The sequence below is a fragment of the Lycium ferocissimum genome, unplaced genomic scaffold (assembly GCF_029784015.1).
Source record: "Lycium ferocissimum isolate CSIRO_LF1 unplaced genomic scaffold, AGI_CSIRO_Lferr_CH_V1 ctg12237, whole genome shotgun sequence".
Lineage (NCBI taxonomy): Eukaryota > Viridiplantae > Streptophyta > Magnoliopsida > Solanales > Solanaceae > Lycium > Lycium ferocissimum.
This window is the reverse complement of record NW_026714256.1, coordinates 10,590-20,521: the sequence shown is the minus strand read 5'-3', so window position 1 is coordinate 20,521 and position 9,932 is coordinate 10,590. Positions and strand designations below refer to the sequence as shown.

The following is a 9,932-nucleotide window of genomic DNA, read 5'->3' as shown; positions in this document are numbered from 1 at the left end:
TCCAAACATCCAACAACCAAATGATGATGAGATAGAGGAAGCCCTACTTGAGCATGAACGATATGGTGACCAAGGTTGGAGGCAACGAGGGCAAGCACAAGGAGGTTATCGAGGGAGGGGTGGAAGGCATGGTCCTAACCCTCACATGGGTAGGCAAAGAGGGTACCAAGCTCGTGAAGGGTACCAAGGTCGTGACCATCAAGGTTATGATGACGATGGAGATTTTCATGGAAATCACGGTTATGGAGGAGGGCGAGACACGAGTCTCAATTCTATCAAGGTTACTCTCCCAATCTTCAAAGGAGGAAGTGACCCGATGCATTTCTTGATTGGGTGATGCATTGTGATAGGATCTTCTTGACGAATGACATGTCCGAGGTGAAAAAGGCATCTTACGCCATTGCCCAATTCGAAGGGTATGCCTCCACATGGTGGGAAACTCAAGTGAAGGCAAGAAGAATTATTGGGCTTCCTCCCACACCTACTTGGGATGAATTGAAGGACGCCATGCGACGTAAGTATGTCACCGAACGCTACAAACAAGAACAACTCAAGAAGGTGTATACTTTAAGGCAAAACAAAAAGAGTGTGGAGGAATATTATGATGAGTTCCAAATTGTCAAGATGAGAATTGACTTTGATAAGGATGAGTTTAATGCTATGACTCGGTTTCGATCCGGTTTAAATAGTGATATTGTCTCCCAAATGAGACTCCACAACTATGGGAGCATTGAAGAAACTCTTCAAGCGGCTATTGAAATAGAGGAGGGTCTCAAGGAAGACAAAATCAATAAGTCAAGGGGCTATGTGAGTTCATGGAACAATAACAAAGAACGAGGAGCCTTCTCCTCCAATTGGCAAAAGAATAAGGCCCCCATACAAGAAGCCAAGAAACCATTTGTGAAGAATTCTCAAGTTGAGAAGCAAGTTGACAAACAACCTCCGAAGTTTGCTCCAAAGAAGGAGGTACGAAAACTCCTATTCAATGCTTTAAATGTCATGGCTTCGGTCATAGAGCAAGTGAATGCCCTAATCGTAGAGCGTTTATTTTGAGAGACACTTATAGTGAGGATGAGGGAGAATGTGAGGAAGGAGATGATGAGGGCGATCATGAGAATGAACAACATGATAGTGAAGGGGATGGTGTTGAAGGCGATGATGAGCCTATTGTACCTCTCTATGTGGTGCGAAGAACCATGATAAGCAAAGAAATGGATGACCCAAGTCAACGGGAAAATCTCTTCCACTCTAAGTGCATCATTAACCAAAACACTAGCATCATGATCATTGATAGTGGGAGTTGTGCCAATGTTGTACCACCCTTGTTGATTTCTTGAAACTTCCCACCACCCGCCATGAAAACCCTTACAAGATTCAATGGCTCAATGAATGTGGTGAATTGAAGGTGACTAGGCAAGCTATCATCAAATTCACGGTTGGGAAGTATCACGATGAGGTGTTATGTGATGTTGTTCCCACGCAAGCGTGTCATCTTCTACTTGGCCGACCATGGCAATATGATAGGTCCGTCAACCATAATGGGAGAACTAACCAATACACCCTTGTCCACAATGGTGTCAAACATGTCTTGAATCCCATGACCCCTCCCAAGTGGGTGAGATCTATAACAAAATGAGGGAGTTGAAGGAGAAGGGTCGTAGTGCATTGCAAAAGAAGAATGTGGGGGAAGAGGGAGTAGAGGAGAGTAGTTCTCAAGAGTTGAGTGGAAAGAAAGGAGAGCTTAGAGGAAAAACCAAGGTGTCTCTTTTGGCGGGTGTGGGGAAATTAGGGAGGAATTGGGGGAGCGTCAACCGGTGATTCTCCTCATGCATAGGGACTATGCGTTGCACACTAATGAGCTAACCCCTTCCTTTCCTAGCTCTATTTCTTCTCTTTTGCAGGAATTTGATGATGTGTTCCCAACGGAACTCCCAAAAGAGTTATCACCCTTGAGGGGAATTGAACACTAAATTGACTTTGTTCCGGGTTCTCAATTGCCCAACAAACCGGCTTATAGAGCCAACCCAGATGACACTAAGGAGCTTCAAAGGCAAGTGGATGAGCTCCTCGAAAATTGGAGTTGTGCGAGAAAGTATGAGTCCTTGTGCCGTGCCCGTGATCTTGGTGCCAAAGAAAGATGGATCATGGCACATGTGTGTTGATTGCCAAGCCATCAACAAGATAACGGTAAAGTATCGCCATCCCATACCTCGTCTTGACGACATGCTTGATGAGTTGAATGGTTCATACATATTCTCTCTCAGATCTTAGGAGCGGGTATCATCAAATCCGGATGAATCCGGAGATGAGTGGAAAACCGCATTCAAGACCAAGTTTGGTCTATATGAATGGTTGGTGATGCCTTTTGGCCTCACTAACGCTCCTAGTACTTTCATGCGTTTGATGAATCATGTGATGAAACCTTTTATTGGCAAATTCGTGGTTGTTTAATTTGATGATATTTTGGTGTATAGTAAAACCATGGATGAGCATGTTATTCATTTGAAATATGTGTTTGAAGTGCTTAGACGAGAACAACTTTATGCCAATGTTGATAAATGTTCCTTTTGTGTGGATGAAGTTGTTTTCTTGGGATTTGTTGTGAGCTCAAGGGGGTTGAGGTTGATGAATCCAAAATAGAAGCCATAAGAAATTGGCCCACTCCAAAATCCATTGGAGATGTACGAAGCTTTCATGGCTTGGCTAGTTTCTATAGGCGTTTTGTTAAAGGATTTAGTACCATAGCCGCTCCTTTGACCGAGGTAATCCGAAAGGACAAACCTTTTTCTTGGGGTACGGAGCAAGCTAATGCCTTTGAAACTTTAAAACAAATGCTTAGCTCCGCACCATTGTTGCAATTACCCGACTTTGACAAAATATTTGAGATTGAATGTGATGCAAGCAAAGTGGGTATTGGAGCCATTTTAATGCAAGACCAAAAGCCCATAGCCTATTTTAGTGAAAAACTCAAGGGAGCGACTTTGAATTATACTACCTATGATCTTGAGTTGTATGCCTTAATTCGTGCTTTGGGAAATTGGCAACACTACTTGTGGCCTAAAGAGTTTGTGATTCGGACCGACCATGAGTGCTTAAAGCATCTTAAGGCCCAAGGTAAGTTGAACAAAAGGCATGCCAAATGGGTTGAATTCCTTGAATCCTTCCCTTACGTAATCCAATACAAAAAGGGAAAAGATAACGTAGTGGCGGATGCCTTATCAAGGAAACATGTTTTGATCAATACTTTGTCTTCCAAATTGATGGGTTTTGAGAGCTTGAAGACATTGTATCCCGAGGACCCCGTCTTTGCGCAAATCTTTCTAGAATGCGAAGAATGGGAAAGGGAAAGGTGGCTTAGGGATAGATCTTCTACTCCCTATTCTAAGTTTGATGGTTTCTTGTTCAAGAACAAGCGACTATGTGTGCCCATGAGCTCTTGGAGGGAGTTATTTGTGAGGGAGGCACACAATGGGGGATTGATGGGACACTTTGGGATTGACAAAACAATGGGGATTCTAGAGGAGCAATTCTATTGGCCCCACATGCGGCGGGATGTGGCCCGAATTTGTGGCCAATGCCTTGAATGCCGAAAAGCTAAATCTAGGCTTCACCCCATGGCTTGTACACTCCCCTCCCCATCCCTCAACAACCTTGGTTTGACATTTCCATGGACTTTGTAATGGGATTGCCTAGGACAAAAAGGGGGAAAGATAACATCTTTGTTGTTGTTGATCATTTTTCGAAAATGGCCCATTTCATTGCTTGCCATAAGGTTGATGATGCTCCCCATATTGCTTCCTTGTTTGTTGAAAATGTGGTTAAATTGCATGGCATTCCCAAGACAATTGTAAGCGATAGGGACCCCAAGTTCCTTAGCCACTTTTGGAAAGAATTGTGGGGTAGGCTTGGAACGAAGTTGTTGTTTTCCACCTCTTGCCACCCACAAACCGATGGCCAAACCGAAGTTGTCAATAGGACTTTAGGTTCTATGCTTCGGGCCATGGTAAAAGGAAGCTAGCCTCTTGGGAAGACCAATTGCCTTTAGTAGAATTTGCATATAATAGAGTTATTCATAGCACTATTGGCATGTCACCCTTTGAGGTGTTGTATGGTTTTAACCCCCTAACCCCCTTGGATATAACACCTTTGTCTCAAGATGTGGTATTGAGTTTAGATGGTAACAAGAGAGCCGAAGCTATGAAGAAGATCCATGAAAAGGCAAGGCTCCAACTTGAAAAGAAGAATCAAAAGGTGGCGAAAAGGGCAAACCAAGGGAGAAAAAGGTGGTCCTTGAACCGGGAGATTGGGTGTGGGTGCACTTCCGAAAAGAAAGATTTCCAAACAAGAGGAAGACAAAGTTGATGCCGCGTGGGGATGTTCCCTTTGAAGTCCTTGAGAGGCTTAATGATAATGCCTACAAAATTGATCTCCTCCGGAATATCAAGTTCACAACACCTTCAACATTTGTGACCTATCTCCCATGGAAATGGAAAGTGATGAGCCATCAAATTTGAGGACAAATTCTCTTCAAGATGGGGGGAGAATGATGCAAGCCCACTTGCCTCAAGGCCATTTACAAGGAGCCAAGCCCGGGAACTACAACACTTGCAAAGCCTATTCATGAAGCGGGAGGCTCTTGAGTATACTTTTGATGAGCACCTTAGATCCCAAGTCCATTTGTTGATGAAGATTGCTTGGGGAGAAGAAGAGGAAATGGGAAGTTACCACAATGGCTAAAAGATGAAGAGTTGGCTATTCTTGCAAAGGAGATTTCAAGATTTTGAAGAAAGAAGAATAGCCAAACAAGGCCCTTGTTTCATTATGGGTGCTTATGTCATTTTGCTTTCTTTTATTTCTAGCATAGTATAAATAGTTCTCTTCTTCTTCATGGAAGACTTAGACTATTTTGAATATTCATATTTGATATTGTAAAACTCTTGAGAGTTGAGAGATTGTGAAACCTTTGATTGAGTGTTTGTTGAGAGGATAGGTTATTAAGGGAATTCTAATCCCTCTGGTCATCCTAAGAATTTGGTTGCTTTTATTCTTAAATTTAGAGGTCTTAGTTTTCTATAACTTTGGTTGCTAAATTGAGTCTAAGTTGTGTCAAATTATCTATCTCTTTTATTTCTTGCATTTTCTTGTTGTTTCGTTTTGAATTATTGTATCAAAAGGTCTCCAAGCTAAATTCACAGAGGATGATGGAAAGGATGACGAACCCTAAGGACACTTGGGATGACAACATAGAGGAATTTTAGCAACTTTATAAGTCTTTCTTAAGGGATGACAATTGTAGCAAAAGGAACAACGATTGGTAGTTTGGCAAATGTACTAGTTTTCATACAATCCTTATTACGTACATAAGAACAAAGAGGTGATGGAACGCATAGATGAGTCCAATGGAAGAGTTAAGAAAGAACGAGAAGAGATTGATCAATTTATAGCATAAATATATAGCGATCGGATTCTAAGAGGAAGACAACCGTTTCTATTAAACCAAAGGAGATGTTGTGGGTTAATATTACAACATTCGAGGATGAATCTTTTTAAGGGGGGAAGGATGTTACACCTCAAAGTTTTGGACGTTGAGGTTCATTAGGTGTTAGTTGTTTTAATTGCGATCCGGAGTAATATGTGCCTATCTTATGGTTATAAGGGTTTAAGACCATATATGAGAGGTATATATATATCAAATGAGGTTGGAGGTTGATCGGGTGAAAAAGGAAAATTTGGACGAACTGGTAGAAATTTCCCTACTCGTTCGCGATAGAGCCTCGCGTTCGCGATGGCCATGAAAATTCTTCCGTACCTTTACATCGCGTTCGCGATGTCGCCAATCATTAAGTCGGTTACACCGAGTTTGACCCCCTATATAAAGGGTAAAATCCCTTTATTTTCATCAGTTATTTCCCAAAAAAACTTAGAAAACAGATGAGGGGGTGAGCATATCACAAAATTGAGTGATTTTCAAGTGGCGGATTGTTAGTTTAGGTTTGGATAGCTCGCAGTTGTGATTGTAGTATCGTTTTGCGGTGGATTTGGGTTTGGATTCTAGGCGAACACTGAAGATATTGCTGTTTTAGTAAGAAAAAGGTATGAATTTCTCCCTATTGATGATACAATAACGGATACGCGGAAACGAGAAATTAACCAATTGATACAATAACGGATACGCGAAAACGAGAAATTAAAAGATAAACAAAAGGAAAAGAAAGAAAGATTGACACAAAAATAGGCACAATTAGGCAACCAAGGTTCTTCAATAACCAAGACCTCCTAATTACACTCTAGATAGCACCAACCTCTTAGGATGACCTCAAGGGAATTGAATTCCCAAGCAACCAATCCTCTCACAATCAATAATCAACAAGAGTCTACCAAAGGCCTCTCACAAGTTTCTCTCTCTAGAGATAACCCTAAAAACACTCAAAATATTCATAATTCATCAAAAAGTCCCTAAATGAAATGAAAGACAAGCTATATATACAAGCTAAGCAAAGAAGACTAATAGGCAATTACAATGCTACCCTTAATGAAGTAAGGGCCTTGTTTGGCTAGTCTTCTTGGTGTAGTCTTCAATTCAGGATTGGCCTTCAATGGCCAAACACGTCCCCTCCTTGCATAGATGACCCTCTAATCAACCTTGCATGCATGGCCTTCTTTGCAATCATAACCCTCCTTGCGCAAAGTAGCCACTTGCACAAATAGCCCTTGCGCAAGTAGCCATCTTCTCGACCTTGAATCACCTAAGCTTGCAATTGTAGCCACTTTGAGAGGCAAGCCTTGGGACTTGGACTCTTCAAGCCTTCCATCCAAGCTATCTTCCATATCTTGAAGGCCATCCTATGTGGACCTCCCATGATCTTCAAAGACTCCATTTTCATGAAGCTCGATGGAATTGGTCTTGTATCATTCTCCCCTTCTTGAAAAGGATTCGTCCTCGAATCTAAACCTTGCAAAACCATAAAGGAGACAAACAAAAACCAAGTCCTCAACGGATGAGTGTTAGGGTGGACTAACCTACCACCATGCCAAGTAAGCACAAATTTGTCATATAGCCAAGTATCAATCATTTTCAAGCAAAATAAGCTCTCAAGTAGAGCATTAAGAGCTTGGCTAACCAAAAGATTAAGAAATGAGGATATTCTAAAAGAGCCAATGGTGTCAAGACACCAAGTTGGCAGGACATACAAATGATCCTCAATTGCAAAATGATACCATTCACACCAAGTTAAGACTTCACCGGGGTCAAAGGGAAAAGATACCCACATATCACGGCAAGGTAACAACGAGTACCCCAATAGGACCCCGCCCTCCATAAGATGCACTCCCAAAAGATCATGAATGTCATCATAAGCAAAAAGAAAATAAAGAAAGGTGTCACGCAAAATAACTTCATCTAGGGTGTCCTCAAATGTAGTTTCACTATGAAACTCAAGAGCATGGTCGATACAACTACTATTCGGAATACCCAAGGAAGAATTAGCAATTTGCGGACAAGTTTCACCTTCCTTTGAACACTTCCCCTCCCAATAAGTGGATCACAATTCCTCGAGGAGGATCTCCATCATAGGGAAGAGTGTTATCATCCCATAGTGGATTTTCAAATACCATGTAGTCACCAAAAGTGGCCACACTTTCAACATTACAAAACATTCCACTAGATACTTTACTCTCAATAGTCATGTCATCCTTAAATAAAACATTATCCTTTACAAGAGAGTAATCCATGAACAATGAGGAGTCAAAGCATGTCATTCCACTCTCAAAAGAACCAATGTCATCTTTCAATGCATTTTCGCTCACATGACTATCTATATGACACTCATCACCACTACAAGTTGGAGTCTTATCACATGACACTAAAGTACGATCAAGAGACCCATTTTGACATGAAACAAACAAGGGTGAGATGTCATATTCTTTCAATTGACCAACTATATCAACATCATCACTAACTAGAGGTATATTAAACACATCACAAAGATCCTCAAGTTGTGAATTATTATTACAAGCAAGTTGATCAATACAAGTTTCAACGCGAGTTGGTAGTATGTCAAACTCGCAAGAATTACTAACATGATGACCACATGACATTGTTCTACCAATCAATTCACAAGTGTCAACACTAGGTGGACACAAATCGATCTTACAAGAAGAATCAATTTGGTCATCTAAAGGATCAACTAGTGTTTGAGCACCTTCATTCAATAATGCACTATCATTCAAAGCACAAGTGTCAACACTAGGTGGACACAAATCAACCTTACAAGAAGGATCAATTCGGTCATCAATAGGATCAACTAGTGTGGGAACACTTTCAATAATGGCATTACCAATACACGGCAAAGAAGCATTAGGCTTAACGCAAGGTAAACTAACTTTCATACTTGACTTGACATTAAAATCATACGAAGATGTAACTCATAAGGATAAGTGATCTTACCTTGGTGTTCATGCAAGCTCCTTTGACCAATGGAAGAAATGGTTGTGGCCGCCGTCCTTGCCTTCAAGCATGGGGTTCTCTCAAAAGAGGTGCCCCTCAAAGATTCATTTCTTCTCACATGTGGCTTGGGATATTGGCTTCTCAATATCCTTTTCATGTCCTCCCAAGTCTTGATGGGACTCCTCACTTGTCTCCCATAACATTTCACATACTTCCAATATTTGACAAACTTTGAGTCAAAAGTTTGAACGGCTAAGTCCATCTTCATTTCTTGTGAATAGTTGTAGCTAGTGAAGATTTCATCTATTATGGACTCCCATTTCTCATATTCTTCTCCACTAGCTTCCCTAGCCAAGGTAGGCCATTTCACATGGGTATCTCGCACTTTGCACTTGGACTCTTCCTAGTAAGTATGCATGGAAAGAGAAATTTTCCTTTCTTGTCCACTACAAATCGATGCCAATCTTGTTCATGTGGGATTCCATGCTTTTGGAACCAAGTGGACTCCTAAACATACATGACAATTATCCATTGGAAGCACATCACACCAAACCTCCTCTTGGTACTCGCCAAGTAAAATGGATACCATCACCTTCCTATCAACCCAATATCCTCCCTCATCATAATAAGGATTTCGCCGGATCGCACAAGGTAACCTTAACACTTCAACCGCACGAGGGGTGATGAAATTTGTATAACAATCGTCATCAAGCATGAGAAATACCTCACTACTACCAATGTTCACCTTGGTCTCCATGAATCGCCTCATTGGGACCACCTTCTTTTGTATAGGATGACCCCAACTCGTACTCACATTCCCACTCATGCCACTTTGCTTCGAATAGGAATTACTACAAGAAGGAGCATATGCATGCCCACTAGAAGTCCTTCCATAATCAACATTAGCACTTCCACTACCTCCATAGACATACCCTCCACAAGTCTTATTTGTATAAGGATTTTCCCCATAAGACCCATAAGACACGTGTGAAGGAGAGTCATATCTCAAGTCATCTTCATCATCATCATGATGTATAGCACAAGAACCTTCACCTTCATCATGTGAAGCATAACAAGGTTCTTCTTCATCCCCATCTTCCTCATGAGACCCATGAGTACCACTCTCTTCATATTCTCCTTCAAAATGGTAATTTTCTCCCGAACTTCCTCATGATCACCATTTCCCATATAGCCCTCATATTCCCCATCGTCACAATCTTGATAGCTTCCATAGTCCTCCCCTTCATAACTACAACCACCATCATCATCATAACAATCATAATCGCCACCACATGAATCGGAATCCATGGAGAAGTACCTGCAAATAACACTTAGCAAACACGTTAGTAGTAAAGAAACCTCACCACACTCGTGTTTACACTCGTTTGTGCTCGCTAGCACCACTCAAATGAACTCACACACTCTTTGCCTTTTACCACTCAAATAGATTGGCCGATGTTGATTCTCGATTGGATTCGGTTGCTTG

At 41.4% G+C, this 9,932-nt stretch overlaps 1 pseudogene; it reads left to right on the top strand.

Annotated features, from left to right (window-relative positions):
- The first annotated feature begins 369 nt into the window (after positions 1-369).
- LOC132041912 (uncharacterized) lies at positions 370-5,258 on the top strand (annotated as a pseudogene).
- Positions 5,259-9,932: the final 4,674 nt, after the last annotated feature.